This window comes from Cuculus canorus, chromosome 20, assembly GCF_017976375.1.
Source record: "Cuculus canorus isolate bCucCan1 chromosome 20, bCucCan1.pri, whole genome shotgun sequence".
NCBI lineage: Eukaryota > Metazoa > Chordata > Aves > Cuculiformes > Cuculidae > Cuculus > Cuculus canorus.
Genome location: NC_071420.1, coordinates 1133915 through 1154206, shown reverse-complemented (window position 1 = coordinate 1154206; position 20292 = coordinate 1133915).

Below are 20292 nucleotides of genomic sequence, written 5' to 3'. Positions count from 1 at the left end.
CCCTCATCCCCCCATCCCCCCAATCCCATCCCGCCCCGCCTCTCCCGGTTCCCGCCGCCGCCGCCGCGGTGCCGGAGCGGCACCAGGGGGAGCTGCCTGCCCGCAGTGGGGCCGCCGAGCGCCCGGAGCTCCCCCGCTGCTTTCGGTTGGTCTGATCGCTCCGGGACGGTGCTGCGGGGGGGGGGGGTTCTCTGCAGGGGTGCCCTCTCTCCTCGCTGTGGGGGTGTCCAAACTTCTGTCTCTCGTATTATCCCCCGAATAAGAAGGATATGGAACTGTTGGAATTGATCCAGAGGTGACCCGAGGGTTGGAGCAGCTGTGCTGTGAGGACAGGCTGAGCGCTGGGGAGGTTCAGGATGGAGAAGGGAAGGTGTTGGGAGACCTTAGAGCGGCTCCAGTGCTGAACGGGGTACAGGGGGTGCAGGGGAGGGGCTGTTGGCGAGGGACGGGGGTGATAGGATGAGGGGGATGGCTTTGAGTTGGAGGTGGGGGAAGATTTAGATTAGACATTAGGAAGGAATTCTTCACGATGAGGGTGAGGAGGCCCTGGAATGGGTTGCACAGAGCAGAGGTGGCTGTGCCATCCCTGGAGAGGTTCCAGGCCAGGTTGGATGGGGCTCGGAGCCCCCGATCCAGCGGGAGGTATCCCGGCCCATGGCAGGGGGTTGGAGATGAATGGGCTTTAAGGTCCCTTCCAACCCAAACTATCCCATGATTCTCATAGGGGAATGTACCTCTTTGTGTGTCTTTCTTGTTTGGAGCTGCCCGTGGGACCTTCCCGGCCAGGGGGGGGATGTGCGGGCTGGGCAGAGGGAGCACAAAGGACATATATGTCTTGGGATTTTTATATACTCTCAAATGTCATCGGTGACGTGGAGGCTTCTGCACAGCTGTCAGTGCCGTGTGATGCTCGGTGTCGGCACGGCTGCCAGGTTGCACCATGGGAGGAGCTGCCTTAACCCTTCTCTCTGAGCTATCAGCCCCGGTGCTGTGGTGTCACCATGTTCAGAGCCCTGTGCTTGGACTCTGTGAGCACACGGACACCAAACCCTTTCGGTCTGCCCTCCGTGCACAGCGCTGCGCTGCTCCTCTCAGTGGCTCTGGTTTCTACACCAGTGGCTGGATGGGATCTCCCGTGAGACCCTCCCCAGGGCCCGATACGGTTCTCCCAAGCCCAAGGGAAGCTCCGATGTTGTTTCTGGTCAGACAGGAAAATCAGGGGGTAGTTGTGTAGGTTTATGGTAGGCTTAAAAACAGGTCAGTATTTGTTTTCAGAGTAATCAGGATGAGGAATGAGGCATTGCAGCCATTCTGCAGGAGGTCGGGGGGGAGGCAGATGCTGGTGTGCAGCAAGAGGAGCCTCTTTGATCGTGCCTGGGATGGGGACCAGCATCCCTGGGGCTGCAGTCTGAGCTACCCTTGCACCCGCTGTCCCTCGGCTCCACAGGCAGCCCTGGGTGTTTCTCTTCTAGCTGAGCAGGAGACACCTTTCACCTCGGCAGGAGCTGGTGCCGGGTTTGAGCGATGAACTTCCAGCTGGTGTCAAGCGTAGGGCTTCCAAGGTCTCCTTTCAGCTGAGGTGCCACCCAATCAGTGCGATCTGTGGATTGCCACAGTCGGCTTTATCGGCAGCGCGGATAATGTAGGTGCTCTCGGTTGTACAGAGGAGGAGAAGATAAGGGGCTTGGAGAGAACTTGACTGGGTGACTAAGATAAATTCACTGTACTACAGGAAATCGAAATGTGAAATAAAGATCTCAAACAACTAAAATATTTAAAAAGATACAGAAGTTGGGCGTGCGTGAGAGCCATTCTGAGCAAGCCAGCTCCCGATGGGACCATCCCTTATCAATCCATCACCCAGCGCGGCTGAATTTTATAAAAGATAATAGGGTGGAAGGAGAGTTGAAATAGAAACTAGCCATTACAGGAGGCTGAATGACAGGTTCTCCGCACAAAATAAGATCATAATTAGCAGGAGAGAGACAGAAAGTTTGCTCCTTTCTGCCGCTGTTTGTTTTCTTCTCTGGCACTGCAGGGCAGGGTGGGCACGCGAGGGGGTCCTGGGGGCTCAGGGGAGCGGGGGCGGCATCTACCAGCACCCACCTGTTTTCAGGTGTTAGGAAGCAGTGTTGGAAGGAAATCATAACTACCCAACTTGAATACCTTCACCCCCCAGCGGGAATAGTTCAGCAAGAGGTGCCTTTGCATGCGTATGGATTCCCCTGGATGGGCTGGAGAAGGCAAAGGTGTTCCTACCTCTGTGCGCCATGGTGTGGATTTCATACTGGGCTGCCCACTGGCTGTGGGCAAACTCTCTTATTTAGCATTGGTTTTGCTGCCTCACAGTCCCACCCTGTTCACGTGGCTTCCACTGCCTGTGAAACCCCTGAAAGTTTGCTGGAAGGTAATCCAGGCTCTCCTGTGTCACCTCCTGGGAGGCAAAAAAACCGGTGTCCAGGCTGAGATCCAGTTTGCCTTCACCTGCCTGCGGTGTCCTTCCCACTGTGGCATTTTTGTTCCTTATTTTGGGAATGTCTGCTTAGGCACCACGGCTGCTTCCTAAGGTGATTCACATAAGGCTTTATGGTGGGGCCCTCCAAAATAGCAGCTTTTAAAAAATGTTCGTGCTTTTCCAGTTTCTTGGTGTAAGGAAGGTTACTGGGACTCCATCTGCTGCTGCTAACGGCTCTTTATTTTTTCAGCACAGGACCTCTGAAAGTACAGCCACCACCGCTAGCGCACTCTGCTCCGTGGGACACCTGAGGTGATTGGAAAAGTAAGTTGCATCTTCTTAATGTCACATCAAGCTTCACCTCCTTTCCTTGCTGCGCTCTAACAGCTGCTTGTTATTCCTCATTCAAGTAAATGATGAAATCCTCATGAACATCAGCAGGAGCCAAGTTATGTTCTCCATCTTTAAAATGACCTTCAAAATATAAATGCACAAGTGAAAACATTTCAGAATGTTTTTTCTTCTGGCTCATTTCCTTTTGAGGCAACGTCAGGAGCACTGCTGCTAGTGTTAATGCCAGTATTTAGGAATGTGAAATTGCAATACAAGGAAAGGAGTTCGTGAAGCGCTTTGAGTTGCAATGAGAATAGATTGGGTGGATTTAAAAGCCGGGAGCTGGGAAACTGTGCTCATACGTGGAAAGCCTGACAGGGAAATCGTCTAGAAAGGCTGATGAAACTCTGGAGTGAAAGGGAATAGCAAACTACCGGCTTGCAGTGCTGGGAAGGGAATCATCCTAATCTGCTTGTGTTTAGACATATGATTAATAACATGAGTAAGGGCATTTGAAAAAAATCTATATTGTGCCTGTTTTGAAACCGTCCATCTCTGCACGTACGGCACATGGTGTTAACCCTACAGCTAGAGACTGTGTAGGGCTCCTGAATCTGCTGCCGATTTATTCAGTAACCCAGAGCAAACTCGGTGCTCCACCTTCCTGGGGCTCTGCCTTCCCTGTTGAAATGCCGGAGTTTGGAGAGCTTCAGGCAGATTGGCTGGAGAAGGCTGGGTCAATCTGTGAACTTAAAATAGAGCAGTCGCTGGCGTACCAGCCTGTCTAATGATATAAGAGGTATTGTGTGAATACAAACCCGACCATCTGCCTGTCACTGAGAGAGAGTCCAACAGGTCGTCATGCAAAACGCTCAAATTGGCTCATTTCTGAGATGAGACAACCTAAAAATGCCCAAGGTAGAGGAAACGGATACATCATTATTACTTGTTATCTTCATCACCGCAATCACCCTGTGCGTGGAATGTGATTTAGGGCTGAAGTATCAGTACAAATGTACAGGAGGAACTGGAGCCTTTCAAGCCGTGCTGTCGAGCTGCCTGGTAGCCTTCAAACTTCAAAAAATTAGGCAAACAGAGCTGGAGTGCTGATCCAACACATTAATTGTGTATTAACCTTTGCATAACCTTTAAAAAAATCTTTGGATGTGTGAATCCAAAGCCCAGAGCACGTGAACTCTTGGGATGCGAAGCAGCATCACTTCAGGTCAAGGTTCTTGGAGCAAGGGGTTCCATACCCTCCTGGACTTTGATTTATACCTAAATGGTATAAATGCTTTCCCATAATGGTTCAGTTTACTCCTGCTGCCCACCCCCCCACTCCTATAGCCCCTAACTTGGGTCTGAGCTTTCTGGTTTGTGGAGCATTAACATGAATTGGCAAAAGCGGGGCTACCACCGCCCATGCACCCCTGAAACATCAGTGTGGCACCTGCTCATCCCCCCCTCGGTGGATGATGCCCCGTGCTGGTGCCTGATTCCATCACACCTCCGCAGCAGGCAGCCCTGGGGAGGGATGCAGCCCACCGCCCGCATCCCTCCATTGTGCTGGAAGCAATCAAAGCACCGTTCTGCCGCCAGATTGCCTTGTCCATTCCAATGATCTTTAACTCCGTTTTTCCCCAAGCAATCAGAAGCACTTTCTCTTCGTCCAGGTGGTCTTTTCCGATTTTGCTCTTTCCAGTCCCAGAACCCAGGGCAGTCACATCTCATCACACCTTTTCTCAAGCCATTTGTACGTCTCGCTTTTTCTGTTGCCATCAATTTAGTCTCAGCCTCCCCTCCCTGCTCCGCTCCCTCCTGGGCTAACTGCAGCTTATTTGGAAATGAAACTCGGACTTTAGAGCCCCGGCAGATGCAAATGCAAATCTTCTGCCCCAGCAGCTTTCTGAGCCTGTGCCCATCAGGTTTTCGTGTAGACGGGAGGGTGGCTCTCTCAGTTTTCTGAGGGAGAGGGTCCATGCCTTTAAAAACTTACCCCTAGAGAGACTCTTACAAAGCAGGTAAAAATGTGAGGTTTTTAGGAGTGGCCCATTGGCTGCTGTGCCTGTGAAGACTGAAAATTTGTAGTAACACTGCTTTCCTGAAGGAGGATGATGATGAATTGAGGCCCCTGATCTAATGGAACGTGTCCCTGCCCGTGGCAGGGGGTGGAACTGGATGGTCTTTAAGATCCCTTTCAACTCGAACCATTCTATGATTCTCTGATTATCATTACAATAGGCACTGTCCTTTAGCCATTCAGACTTTGAACCTTTCCAATTCCTTGTGTTCTGTGCCTGTGTGCTCCTTCTCACTGTCCTCTGCGCAAGGTGTCCCCGCTCACCCCCATGCGCTGCAGGTCTTCTCTGCTCTGGAGGGTCCATCCCGATGTTCTCCAGAGGCACATCCATCCCCAGGGGAAGGCAGCCCAGAGCCCTCCCTGCTCCAGCCCTCCCTGCAGGCCGGCTCCTTCCCAAGTGCTGAGGTCCATGCTAGTTAAAACAACCACCATTTTTGTCTTTAGCTTGCCCAGACTTCAACCAGGACTAGAAATCATTCAGCAGCAGATTGCAAAACACAGGATCATCTGCACTGTGTATCAATAAAAAAGAAAAATATAAGGATGCGGAAATAAAAGATCACTTAATAGGAACTCCGTGCTGTCTCCGGTGCACCAAGCACCAACTCAGCAAATAATTTAACTGCGCGATTAAATATAAGCTTGCTCTGAAGTCCACTGCTGTTCAGCCAAGTAGTTTAGTGAGTGCCGAAGTACTTTGCTGAATGAGGGTTCTGCTATATCTCTGTTTTTCCTTGGGCAGAAGAATTACGCTCGAGTTGGTATCACCTATTAATAAGGCAGCAAGTAACCGAGGCAGTACTTGTGCAGTGCAACAGAGCTCATCATTTTTCTATATATGAGCAATTAAGCTGCACCAGGAGGCCTATGTCTTTATATCATCACCTAATGACAATGCAGAAGTATTCAGGGGAAGGAGAGGGGGGAAAAAAAATCACATCCATATTTAATTGGCAAAGTTATCACCTTCACTTCAGAGCCCTAACTTACAGCACTTCTGGCTGATTTCCAAGTCAGATCTATTTCTCCAGACTGGAAAGCAAGTAAAGTGTCCTTATATTATACTTCTGCAACAAAATACCATTTGAAAGCTTGTGAACATGCTTGCAACTGTGGTGAGTAACAGATAGTCTCTTTTCTTTGCTGCAAATGAAGATATCTTTGAGCTGTTAGACACCTTCCATTATTTTTTTAAGAAAATTATTTGTGTTATTATTATTATCCAGCCACACGCTTGCCTGACAAATTAAATTCTTTATTGCACTAAAACAAAAAGCCATCTGGAGCTTCTCGCATCCCACTCTCGGTGCCGGAGAGCGGCAGCGTGACCCTTCTCTACGCAGTGTTTTGATTCCTCCCAAGGTCTTTTTGTTAGTGAATTCTCCAGCCCCTTGTTTTCACCCAAACGTCCTTTAAGTCTCTCTAATTCTTGATTGCATTCCTTTGGGCTCAGCATCTTTACGCCCCATCCCTCGTCCGTGCGTTTCTCGGGGCGGCAGTGGAAAGCACGGAGCGATAGGGCCTGTCCGCTTTCATTAGGCGCGTGGGGAAATCCCGCGCTGTTCCAGAGCACTGTATCTGGTCAGCCAAGCACCTCATTTACCAGCTCCTTCCTTTTGTTTTGCAAGCCCTGAGGTCCACCTGTCAGTCTGCAATACTTTGTTTAGGCCCTGAGGTTGAACTGGAGTTGTTCATCTCTTCCTTTCTTTCCTCCTTCCTCAGAAGGAGCTGAGCCCCGGCTGGTGATGGAGGCAGCTGCACCCCCAGGTTTCCTAATGCGCCTCGGGACTCCCCGGCTGTCTTTAGGTGTCAGTGTCAGCAGTGTCTGACGGCTCCTTCCAAGGGTTGTCGCTGTGGCAGCAGAGGAGGAGAGCTCCAGCACCCACCAGCAGTGATGGTGAGGGACCCAAAAACCATGGTGAGAGAGCAGGTCTGTACCCCCTTGGCTGACATTGGGAATGACTGCAGAAAGTCTCCCCGGGAAGGAGCGGCCCTGACCACCCAGCCTTCCCTGGCTCGTGGAAACCCCCCTTCTTGGCTTGAGACCCACTCTTCTTCACTTGACCTCCCAGCCCTTCTCAGCTTCCCCACCCAACACCCTCAGCTTTGCAGTGCCCTGTCACGGGGGATATTGCCTTAGTATGTTCTGATGAAACAGAGAAGGAAGAAAAGAGAGAAAAAGGAGAGGAGAAATATCGATAACTTCCATCTCCTCAAGCCCAGTAACTAGCCTTTGACACGTCTCCGCCACTTCAGCTTCACAAAGCCCTGGCTCTCTGAAGATTAATTGATGTAGGCCACTCAACCTATTTTCAAATCCTTTTCAGTTACAATTTAAAACCTTGTGATTTATTTTTTTTGATAAAGTCACTGAGGCTTTTTACGAATTCTCAAATGATTGTCCAGCTTGACAAATTGGATTCTTAAAGCTGGTTCTTTAAAGAAAAGGATGTGGTTTGACAAGACAAGAAACAGCTCATCTTTGAGACAGGGGGATAAATAACAAAAAAAAAATCCCATTCTTCAAGTCGGGTGTTACTCGACGGGTGTCTCGCTCGTCACTGATAATCTTATCTGTCTGTGATGGGAAGGGACCCTCACAAAGGGCCCAACCGGGTTGGAGGGCTGATACGCCTCTGATTAATAGAACTGTCCGGTGTGTGTAGAGGTGATTTATGCCATTTGATATGAACTCCGACCTCCTCCTCTCCCTGACACTGCGCTGGGGGCACCTCCTGCCGCTGGTGATGGATTGACTCCTGCCTCCCGGTCTGCGCACATGCAGCTGGCAGGGTGGTGGCAGCTGGGTTGTCACCCCTGACTTGTGTTGAGGTTTGTAAGGTCGTGTCACTCCCCAGTGCTGCGGTTGATGTTTCTGTTGGAGTTTTGTCTGTCCCCAAACTTTGCTTTCCATTGGAGTCCAGGTACCCATCATTTTGCCTCAGGCTTTGCAAACAGCAAAACAGTATTTGCATCAAACACAGGGATAGGGCAGAGCAGCCGTGGAGCCTAAGTAACAAGTTTCCGACCTTTACGAGCTCAAACAGGGACGCTCCTGTAAGATCTCTTCCATACCTGCTGGTAATCAATGCAAACATCCTTTTGGATGCATCTGAATAAAAGTCATGTGTGGAAACGTAGCCGAGGTAGTTGCACCTCCAAGAGAAGCTTGAGAGAGGACCACTGAGAAAAAGCCCTGTGAAAGCCCTATCTGCAGGTGCCAGTCTGCCCCTCTGAGGGTCTGGCCCTCCACGATGTGCTCCGGCAGAGCCCGGGTGAGGCTCCTCTGAAAATCAGCGCTGCTGGGAACTCCGTGATGACATGTGTGACAAGCTCTGTCGGAGCTCCCGTGGGCTGGTGTCACTGCTCCTTCTCCTGAAGGCCAAGCTGCCCGCTCCGACCGACGCTGAGGAGACGCTCGGCTGTGGCCGTGCAGGGCAGTCACGAGGAGGAGGCCGCAGGGCCGCCGGGGGTTTGTGGCAGAGCTACACAGCGTCACGCTGCTGGCATTTTGGCTTTTGAGCTGCGGGAGAAGGAGAGAGGTGAGGAGAAGGGACTGCTGTGCGTTTCAGCCTCAGGGCTGCAGTCCAGCCAGAGCGTTCAGCCTTCCCAGGCAAGACAAGATATAATCTCTTTCTGTTTAAGGAATATGTTAATTGCGGGCTTTTCCTTTTCGTTTTTTAATTGACTACCTTTACTTTGAAAATTTCACACCTAGCAGTTGCTCTGAAAAATGGAAATGCATCATAACTCCTACCTTTCTCTGTATTGAATGACTCCAGGTGATACTTTATATCTTATTATGGTTATTTATTATGATGTCCAGTTCAGTTCTGTAGCAGAGGGAGATCATTAACCTCTCCCGCAGTAAAGAGAACTCTCCGTGTTGTTTTTCAAAGCCATTAAAGCTTTGAAAACTCCTCTTTTTTTTTTTTTTTTAACTAAGAAACCTACAGGGCTGCAGAATAAAATGCTGACACAGGTCGACTAATGCAGGAGGAGTGCAAACCCTCCCGCTGCGTCTCACTGAATTGCAAACGGAGCTCCAGAGTAAGGAAGAAGTTGTTCGCTTGTTAGAAAAACACACACGTGGCACTGGGAACCCAGAGGCAAATTTCAGTGTGGTTGGGAGAATAGGAGGTGGTTTGGTCTCGGTGGGGGTGAGCGATGCTGCCGGAGGTCTCCAAGGTCGAGCGTCTCTGTGGTTGTGCGCGGGCAGAGAGAGGTGGGGTGCTGGCACGGCCCTGTGCAGGGGTCAGCAGCTCCTCGGGCTGCTCCGTGTGCATCAAAAGAAGTTCTACCGCTCCTCCAAGAAAAGCCCGTAAAAGCCTTGCGGTCTGCTGCTGTGTCAGGATGCTGCTCTCAGCTGCACTGGTTTTGGGTGCTTTTCACTTGGGTTTACATGGTGCTGTGCCTGCTTTGGTGAGAGTGAGGAGCGTCTTTTACAGATTACTGCCTTCAGCTGCTGCATATGGTCACTTAGCATCTATTTATGGCCACCTAATGCCATCTGCAGATGCTGCTTTAGGTTGATGGGCTTGCACGTAGTGGGAATGGGGAGAACCTCTCAATTTTCCATGGCTGGCTGAGGTTTCAGCTCATTGCTGGACACATGGTTCACTCTGCTGGGAGGTTTCATTAGTCACATGGGGAATTGATCTGGAGAGATATGGAAGCAGGTGCTGTGTCTCCTACTCAGGCTGGTACTTCCTGGAGATGTATACCCACTCTGGAGACTGTGTTTTGCTCAGGACTGAGAGGTGATCCGGATTAAAATCCTGTCTGCTGTAAAAGGGATGCTCACGTCCTACAATGTCACCTTGCCTTCCAGTCCACGTCATGTTCTTTCACACCCAAAAGATTCTGAAAGAAGATGTTCCCCATCCCCACATAACCACAGGCTACTTTAATGTGACGGCTGATGGTAATAAAGCCTTTGTAGATGTCCCCGTTTTTTGGAAGCATATCATGCTGACCATATGGCTGGGGAATACAGAGGCTACATTCGTGATGGGATGCTAATGAATTGGTAACTTTATCTGGCCTGTCTGTGTCTCTCAAAACCAAGAAAATGCTGTTCATTAAGGTCTTGTTAAAGTGCCATCATAAAGAGAAAATCACCTTTATATTTAAAAAATGCTCTAATCTCTTGTTCTTCTCTTCCCAGGTCTTCCAGATGGAATTTACTCCGTTTGAAACCTAGGAGATGATTTTCCTAATGTCTGCGACTACATCGCTAATGTTCTGGCTGCACAAACTTGTTCCTATGGCTGCAGTGCCCCTCAGGAGAGGTAAGCATTTGCTTTTCTACTAAGTACACACTGTGACTTGAGAGAATATTAAAAATTAGGTGCTGTTTTCATGAGGCCACCTCCCCCAAACAGCTATGGTTCCACATACCTGCTTGCAGCACCTCCATCCCTGTGTCCCAAGAAGCTCTCTCCCATTTTGGATGCTGCCTGAGAATGAGTCTTCATTGCATATGGAAACATTTTTAATGCCATTCAAAAGATTGAGTTGTTGAGGCCCAGAAGATGTTGATGGATGTGCCTACCTGGGAACAGAGCCCCAGTCTCCAGACACCAACCTGGGGCTGTAGGCGCCAGAGCAGAGCATCCATCACCCCAAGGTTAAGTGGGCAGGGACCCCTCAGCAGTCTGAGCCTGGTGTAAGCAGATGAATAATAATTATAGAATATTAATATAATCCAGAGAGCATCTGTAACTGTTCCAGCAGATTGTGTGAGGTAACCTTGCCGCCTGAGCAGACATTCCTGCTGGCTCCTGACTCCTCACAAGAGTTTTCAGCACCCCTTGTTGTGCAGGTGATCGGGGTGCAGGCGTCTGGACTTGTGAAACACAAATTGCTCTAAGTGGTGATCTGCTGGGCTGACAGCCGAGCCTCTGGCGGTGGGTGCTGGGCTTGGGTTGAAGACTGCTGTGCAGACCTTATTTCCTTCTAGGCTGTGAGGGGGTTTCACCCTGTGTTACCCGTTGTACACTAAGGTTAGGGTGGCAGAGCTGGTCTGCTTGGGTCAAACTGCTGCTCTCTCCGTGCCACAGAGAAGGTGAAGGTCACAGGTGGTGGTCCTCACACCAGCTTCCAACACCAGTGGACTTTCGCTTGTAGAAGTTGTGCTTGATGTTCAGAGAGGGGAATGCATCCCACTGCTGCCAACGATGTATGACGAGCAGCATGCATCCCACGGCAGCAAACGATGTACAGAGGCAGCATGCATCCCACTGCAGGTAGCGAGCATCGGGTGCCCCAGAGGCATCCCGCATGCTTCAGTTAAAATGCAGAAGCATGTTTGTGGTTGATGCACCATGTTAATATGAGTTTGTAAAGATGTCACGTTTAGCAATGTGGAAACTGAGTGACCCTGTACCGTTTCCCAAGAACCTTTAAGCTCAGGGTGCTGGAGGACCGTCAGGGTTTGGGCAGACTGGGGTGGTGCACGCTGGTGTGGGGGATCACGGAGAGAAAGAACAAAAGTTTGAGGCTGGAAATGAAACTAGGCCAGGAAACGCAGCAGATAGTTTGCAAAAGGATGATCCAAGCAGCTTTGATATGGATATGTTCCCTTGCAAAGACACAGCGCCGGAGAAGCTCTTTATCAGTGTCAGGCGATGACAAATGACAGCAGGGGAAAGTCACGGGGCTGCAGCGCGTTGTTGCAGCTGCAGCACCTGGGAAATGATACAGGTATCGCCGCTGCTCCGTGCCTCGGGGTCTCTCTTCGGCCTTAATTAATCATGGAGAAAAAGGATTGTCTTTTCTTCTGTTCTTTTTATAGCACGATAAATGAGGGGGGGAAGGTGAGGAAGAGGAAAATTGCATGCAGGCACATTTTGGGAAGATCATTCCCCATCCCTGGCTTGTACATAGAGACGTTACTGTCTGGCCAGCAAAAGACTCTAGGAAATGCAGGACCTGCTCCTGTGTCAGGTAGGGAGTGGTGGGAGGAGGAGGAGGAGAGGCAGCAGCAGTCCAACAGGCACTGAGAGCTGAGACCTTCCTTGCAGGGTGCTTCTGGAGGCCGAGCCTGGCACAAACCTGCCGGGCTGATGAAACAAGGAATAAGAAAAAGGAAGGGAAGAATCAAGCCAGAGTTTCTTGCCGTTACCTCCAGTGCTTTTTTTTAAGACTTCCCTTGAAGCCTTGTCTATATAAATGTTGAATTATATAGTCCTTTGACTCTTTTGTAGAAATTGCTCTGAATTACTTTTTTTTTTATGTAATCTGTTTCATTTCCAGCACTCTGCTGTATTTCGCAGAGGAATATCTGTAGCTGTCGACCGGCTCATTCTCGTGCTGCCGGGCTGCTGTGCTCCATCTTCTAATAAAGTTGCCCTCTGTTCCATACAGGGCAGTAATCCGTAATGAAAATTTTATATGAGTGCTTGGGAAATGGAGCTGGAGTCTGGGTTTCAAGATTTTCATAATACTCCAGGTGTATATACACATGATGTATGGGTATTCAGAAATAAAAGGGATCATTTCCCCAAAACTGTGTTTTCCTTAAACCCTTTCTCCATAGGATCATTGGAAATATTTGTGGCTCAGACCTCGCCCTTGTGAGCCCTCTGGTTATGGTGTGAATTTGGGAATGAGAACAGTTACACATCTTGCCTGATGGTGCAGCTTGAATTACTCCCATGCAGTTGTTACTCCCTTGGAGGGGATGGTGCCTGGTTAGAGCCAGTTGCAATCCTCTTACTGAGGCATATCTGGAAGGGAAGGACCAACATCTGCCTCCTTCCACCTCCTGTGCCCATATTTAAGTATTCCTTATGTATCTTTAAGTGCTGTCTGTCAGTGCGAGGATCTTGCTGGGGACCATTCCTTGCTGTGCTGCCTCTGTGGTTCCTGGAGGGGTGGAGCATTGGCCATGGGCTGGCACCATGGTCATCCATTCCCTTGGATATGGTGATGTCCCCATGTAACCTGCAGGAAAAACGGGCTGTTTGGTGGCATTGCTGTCACTCTGTGCTGTGCTTGGGGCTACATCAACCCCTGCCAGATTCACCCAGACAGTGGGATTCACAAGTCTTGACGGTGGGGGGGTCTCTGACAGTTGGTGTCTGTAGAAGTGAAAGGAAAAATAACGCTGTTTCTTTTTCTAGAGGCTTTGGACAAGATGAGAATTTTATATGGGCGTCATCTCTGTCCTGCCAGGATCAGTGACAGTCTCTCCATTGCCCTCACTGAATTTGCTTGTCCCCGGTAAGTCTCACTCCTGGACCAGATGGGCCATGGGTTCAATCCAGTGCAGCGTTTATGATGTTCTCGTTGCCTGTGAAGACACCCTGAACAGCTGGGCTCACCGAGTTATTGGTATTTGCACACAGTATCTCTATTAGTGCCTCTATTTCCGTTGTGGTGTTATTTTCAGTGGCTGCGGATGTTGGTTACAAAGAAGGTAGGAAAAGTCCTCAAAAATGTAGGGGAAATAGTCTCTTGTGTTCAGAGGCGGCTGAAAGTTTTCCTAGTTTTCTAACGCAGGGCTCACCTTTAGGATGTGGTCAAAGAGAACGGAGCCAGCGTGCTCCCAAATGTGGGGACAATGGGATACAACCCTGGCACCCAGCGGGGCTTTGGTAGGATGGGACACTTGGTCTTCATGCTGCAAACACCTCTTGGAGGATCTTGGGGGCCCCATGAGCCCCTGGCCCCAGGAGCCACGTCAGAGCTGCCGGTCCTGTCCTCCGGTTCTGGCACATTGCTCCTGGGTCACAGGTGAATGCTGGACAGGGTGACCTCCCATCGGGATAGGGTCTGCGGGTGCTCTTGGTTGTTGGACGAAGAGGTTTCTGCTCTTGTCTGGCAGCTTAATGAACGCTTTGGTAATTTCTTCTCTGCTTGCATGTGATGATCCCGGTCTTTTCTTCTCTCATGTCATATTTAGAATCATAGAGTAGTTTGGGTTGGAAGGGACCTTAGAGATCATCCAGTTCTACCCCCTGCCATGGGCAGAGACACCTCCCCCTGGATCAGGCTGCCCAAGGCCCATCCAACCTGGCCTTGAACACCTCCAGGGATGGGGCAGCCAAAACTTCTCTGGGCAACCTGGGCCAGTGCTTCACCACTCTCATGGTGAAGAAGTTCCTCCTTCTGTCCAGTTTAAACCTGCCCTCTCCAGTTTATACCCATTCCCCCTCGTTCTGTCACCACAAGCCTTTGTGAACAGCCCCTCTCCAGCTTTCTTGTAGCCCCTTCGGGTACTGGAAGATGGCTGTAAGGTCTCCTCGCAGCCTTCTGTTCTCCAGGCTGAACAACCCCAACTCTCTCAGCCTGTCCTCACGTGGAAGGTGCTCCAGCCCTCTGATCATCTTTGTAGTATCCTCTGGACCCCTTCCAACAGTTTCTCTTGCTGTTATTGTTATTATTATAATTATTCCATAAAAAACAATTAAATGCAGAGCTGCTGGATCAGGACTGGGGTCCCACCATTGAGACCCATCTCTGCCCTCCTCTCCGCCTCTCAGGTGCGGAGCAATTGCCATAGTGCTCATTGCAGCCTGGGACGGGATGTGGGCAAACTTTCAGGCTCAGCCATTGCTGTTTGAATTTGGCACATCTATGCTAAACATACGGTATTAGTCTTCTCTGGGGTTGATCAATATTTAATGTGGAATTTACAAAGATTGACTTGAGGATGCATTTAAAATTGGAGCATTAGCCGTAGGTGGCAATTTCCGAGTCACAGCAGTAGAGGTTGATTATTTAGAGAGATGGCATTTCGTACATTTAAAATAATCCTTAGGACTGCGGGGCCTGCTGCGGCCGTCTCTTCCCCTAAACTGTTGACTTTTCAGTTGTTTTGCTTGTTTATGTTCAATATTAATCACTGTGCTGTGCCTGCTCGTTCAGTGCCAGCCTGGGCTGCCGCAGCAGCAGGGACACAGCTCAGCTCCCTTTTGGGGTTTGCTGATTTACTGGAGCCTAAGAGCCAAAGTAATTTCGGGAAACTAAGTCTCTGTTGTTCCCAGTGCGTGCTGGCCACGCCGGGGTGCTCCAGGCTGGTGGGATGTCCCCCTGCGCATGCCTTTCGGTGCATGCAGATCCTCAGGAAGGACGTGGATCTGTTGGAGTCAGTCCAGAGGAGGCTGTGAAGATGATCCAAGGGCTGGAGCACCTCCCGTAAGAAGACAGGCTGAGAGAGTCGGGGTTGTTCAGCCTGGAGAAGAGAAGGCTCCAAGGAGACCTTAGAACAGCTTCCAGGGGCTGAGAGAGGCTACAGGAAAGATTTATCCTATGGGATGAAAGGCTCTTTATCAGGGAATGCAGGGATAGGACGAGGGAGAATGGTTTTAAGCTGAAAGAAGAGAGATTTGGGTTAGGTGTTAGGAAGAAATTTTTTCCTGTGAGGGTGGGGAGGCCCTGGCCCAGGGTGCCCAGAGCAGTGGTGACTGCCCCATCCCTGGAGGGGTTCAAGGCCAGGCTGGATGGGGCTTGGAGCCCCTGATCCAGTGGGAGGTGTCCCTGCCCATGGCAGGGGGTGGAATTGGATGGGCTTTAAGGTCCCTTCCAACCCAAACCATTCTGTGATTCCACAATTTAGGGAAGTTGATATTTAAGCTGGGTGAGACTCTATGCCCACACCACGCTGGTGCGCTCTGCAGACCCCCCCAGTGCCGTGCCACTTGTCTGCTTCGGGATGCTGCCATCCCGGCCCTTGGGAACTGGGCTGGGTTCTTTCCTCCACCCCTAGATTCTTGCTGTGATCTATAAATCTCCCAATGCACCGAGGCTGGGGTGGGACACGGTGTGTGCACACGAAACGCGCACACATAGAGACTAATGAAATTGCTGTTTTATCTTGGTTTGGTCATGCTGCGAGCTACATTAATAAGAGCTGACAGGTTTGAAATAGCTGATCTGCATTGATTCAGGTTGCGAATGCAGCAATCAGAGTGAGTGGGCCATGGGATCGAGTGCGGGGACTTTTTTGTTTACGGGCTGGAGCTGTAAAGGACGGCTCTGCCGAAACCAAAGCGTCTCACGGCACTGCCAGAGCTCCCCATGCACTTGGCTGTGTAAAATCAATTCAGGCTTAAATGAGATCCACAACGTGGATCGTTCAGGAAAAAAGTGGGATGGTGCGGTGGCTCCTGCCTTGCTGATGTCCCTGTGCTGCACATTCAGGTGACCGCTGCCTCCTCCCAGGTCCCTTGGGTTTGGTACAGAGTGCGTGGGAGGAAAGATTGCCCCTGTGCTGGTGGTCAAGGGAAGCTGGGAGTCAGCGTGGTGCCACGTGGGGAGCGCGGGCAGCAGCGGGGCAGGCGGTGCAGTGCTGGCTTTGCCACAGGCACCAGCTCCTATTGCTGCAGAGCCTTGTCTGAAAGGCAGGTTTCACCTGCGATGGCCAAGGCAGGTCTGCACCCTTTATCTGGATGGTTCGTGGTTAGAAAGGCAAAATAGCAGCTAATTTACTGTTTCTTATCTCAGCATGGCCGAGCCCGGAGGTGACTCCAGGCCTTTGGTGCAGGGCTGGCTGTGCTGGTGGGTGCTGAGCAGATTTATTCCCTTTCTCTTGAGGTCACCATAGATCTGTCCCCAAATTTAACCCATCGCTGCAGTCCTTGCAAGGAGATGGAAGTTCTTACAATTGCTTATATGATGGAGAGAATTTATTTTCCTTTCTCCCCCTTATCTATCTGTTCTCCTAAGACTTTGCTCAATTTTGTATAATTTAAAAGCTCGAAAACAGCTTGTTTCATATATGGAAGGAGAGCGCAGCATATGGTAGTGACAGAACTGTTCATAAATATGAATGGTTTTATATTTAAAAAAAAAAAAAGTGGAAATGCATTGCTAAAACCATCAGTGAGGTGTTGATGAGGAGAGCAGGGGCACTCATGGGCAACCTCACCCACCAGACTCTGTGACCGTGTGATGCCACCAGCTATTTGACCGAAAACTTCAGTGCTGGTGGTTTTCTGCTCAACCCCACAGCCCCCTCACTGCTTACGTACCCCGAGGTGGACTGCGATGTCCCGTGCTTCCAGGAGGAGTGTGGGGGTGGCCAAGGGTAGCAGGATGCGGCCCCGCTGCGGAGATGGATTTGGGGTGGGACCCCTCCGTGGGATTGGCCCCAGATGCCGGGTGGCAGCGGTGCCAAGGCGCTGGTGGGATCCAGCTGTCAGCAGGGGCCGGGGAGGTCTATGCTGCTGGGATGCTGAGTCTGATTTACTGTGGCAGGTCCCTGCTTTCATACAAAATAGCATGTGCGAAAAAATAAGGACTTATTTTCCCTTTTCCTCCCTCCTCAAATTGAAGCACAAATATGACAAGTGTTATGATTAAGGCTGAGCTGCAGCCCCGAACATCTCTCCCCTCTCAGATTACTATGTAAATCAGCCACTTAATATTGCCACTTCCCTTCAGCGTGCCGTGTGTGCGAGGGTGGGGAGAGCTGGGGACGTGCTGGGTGACAACCCCAGCCCGTGGTGGGTCACACACCAGCGGGTGACAGGATGGGGGACACACCTGCTGCAACAGAGCCGTTCACATGGCGTGCGTAAGACATGGCTAACGTGGACCTGGGCAAATAAGTCACTTCATTGGCCTTTTTAATAGTAACTTGTGTTTTGTTCCCAGCACCTCTTGTCTGAAAAGCCGAGATGGTTTCCAGTGCTGGGTAATGAAATGGTGTCCCTGGGGATGCTGGGGAGAGGAGCTGTGACATCTCAATGAGCTTCCACCACTGTGTACTGCTCAAGAGCTGCCTGCGTTACCTGCAATAAGCAGCACTTGCAACGCTTCGTTGCTGCCCTGGAAGATGAGGCGGTTTCCCTCTGCCCTCGCTCTGTAACACTCAGGTTTCCAGATAGGAGGTGGTGGTATTGGCTCTGAGTGGCAACAGGGGCTGTGTGCTGTGCTAGGAAGAGGCTGGGCTTTGTCCCTGCCCAACAAGCACTTGTGCTTCCCATGCACAAATACTCTCTGTCTGTGGATTTGGAGGTGGAAAAGGAGGTATGGTTTGATGGATGAGCTGAGTGAAGCACAGATCCGTTGTGTGCCTGATCCTGTTTCCGCTGGAGCTGGGGCTGGAGCTGCTGCGGGTGCAGTGCTGTGGGGTTTGGGTTTGGGATGCTCCTGGCAGCCCTCCCTTTGCTCGGTGCGGTCCCATCAGACCCGTGGATCTCCATCCCCTCCAGCAGGCACCCACCTCAGCTTGCTCCTGTTATTTAATGTCACGCCTTTAACAACCCCCATGCATGAACTGCTGGACCGGCTGGTCCCGGGGGATGCTGGGGTGCCTGTGGGTCTGGCGATGCCTCTGCTGTCTTCCCGTCACAGCCTGCTCACGTCTTCCCCTGCCTCTCCTCTGCCTGGGATCTTAGTGTTTAACGTGCCTTAATAACTCTCCCTGCTAATAAATTGCAGGCTGTTCGTTTCTGTTGGTTTTTAATCTCACTTATTTTGCTGCTTATTTTGTGAGAAGATTGAAATAGCAGCAGGATGCGGTGTGCTGTGTTGTGGCATATATTGCAAAGCTGTGATGATGGAAATAGTTTCAGAATAAAGACATTATTAATGAAGACTATAACCAGGGAAGGTACGCCAAGCTCATGTACCTGATCTCGACCGAGTTGTACTTGACCAGCACATCCATCTATTGGCTGTATTCATTCATTTTTTAAAACGCCTTCATTGTTGATGTCAGCCTGCCTGGGAGTTTTGTCCCATTTAAAAGAATCAAAACAAATTAATTCCAAAAAGTTCACCTCTGAAACGCTGCTTCTTCCAAGCTTCCAGGCTTCAGGCGATGGGGGAGCCCTGGGGACTGGCACCCCTGGATGGCCACAGACCTTAGGGATCCTTCTAGAAATGTTCCTGATGGCTTAGTTGTGGTAGGGTGTAGCTAAGCTCCCACGGCCAGCGCAGGGCACTGGAGCCGTGCCCCGTGCCCGCTGTCGGAGGACTGCGGGTGCCGGAGTTCAGCAGAGCTGCTTGTCCAAGAGAAATGCAAATACAGGACAATCAGCTTCTGCGATGGCAAAGTAAGATGTGATGAAACCCAATCAGTTAATAACACTTCAAGACAGTGGAAGAATTGCAGATGAACATGTTTTTAAATATCTTTTTTTTTTTTTTTTTTTTTTTTCCCCCTCACCAGAACATTTGCTCTGGATTTTTACTGAAAACACTCTCATTTTCAGTTTGTAGCTTGCATGAATGACTGCTAGTTTCAAAGCCCCCAGCTGAGGAGTCTTGGCAGAGCTCATCCATTGCATCCTCCTGCACCACTGGGTTCCTGCAAAGACACCTCTGTCCTTGCTGGTGGCCCCACTGAGCTACCAGAGGGTCCCAAAGGAGGGGACCCCCAGCCCAGGACCCGAAGAGGGTCCCCCCACTGGATGCTGCACCGAGCTCCTGCACCTGCTGTGGGAATAAACACTGCAGGAGCAAAATGATTCAACAGATACAGCTGACAAGCAGGAGAAAAAGACGGTTTTGAGACCCGGATAGTAATCAAGGCTAATTTGTTGATTTGCCATCCGGAATAATTTCTTGCATTATTTTCTCCCCCTACACAATTTGCTGCCTGCCTTCGGGAAGGGCGGGGGGAAGCCAGAGCCCTCCATCCTCTGCAGAGCCCCTGAGCGAGCTCCCTCTGCCTGATTAAGGGCTGTCAGGATGATTGATGAGTTCTTGCAGGAGAAGGTGAGTCCTTTGCCGTGACAGCTGGGTCTGACAGCCAGGCAGAGACTGGTCCTCAGCGACATCCTTCTCTTCAGACACCTGTATTTTTCCAGCCTGGACAATACCAGGCTGCAGCTCTGTTGGTAAGGGCTGTGCTCTCCGCCGTGCGACAGCACATGTCCTGTGAAGGTCAAAAGCCTCTGAAACCCAGGTGTGCTCCCCAGCGTGCCCCCTTTGATCCCTGGATAAGAACTGGAGGAGGGGGGAGGCAGCTGGAGGGTAGGCAGCTCCCTGGTAAGGTCAGGGATTGCCCCTTGCAGCTGTGTGGGGTGAGGGCTCTGTCTGTCCTCTGGCTCAGCATGAAAGATTCTGGCTCAGGCATCGAAGATGTGAAGGTGATTTGTTTTTTCTGAGGTCAAACAGCAAGCTTGTGGCAGGCAGGAGATCTGCGAGACCTTCCTCTTCCAGCTGCTACAAAATTGAATTTGTCAACCCTGGTAGGCATGGTGGTGAAACCCATGCTTGGGCATCTTCTGCTTGGGCGGCGAGCTCTTCAGATCTCGGATGCCTCTGACATGATGAGATGCTCAGCCCTGAATGATTGTAATGTAAAACACGTGGGTGCTGTGAGAGGGCTGGTGCAAGTGCAACCATGGACCCTAAGGAGCCAGGTGGGTCCCTGAGCTGGTGGTGGACACGACCCACCTTTGGAGGAAGCACTTTTGGAAGGACAAGTGGGTCTGCACCAAATGAGGGTGCCTGAAGTATCCCA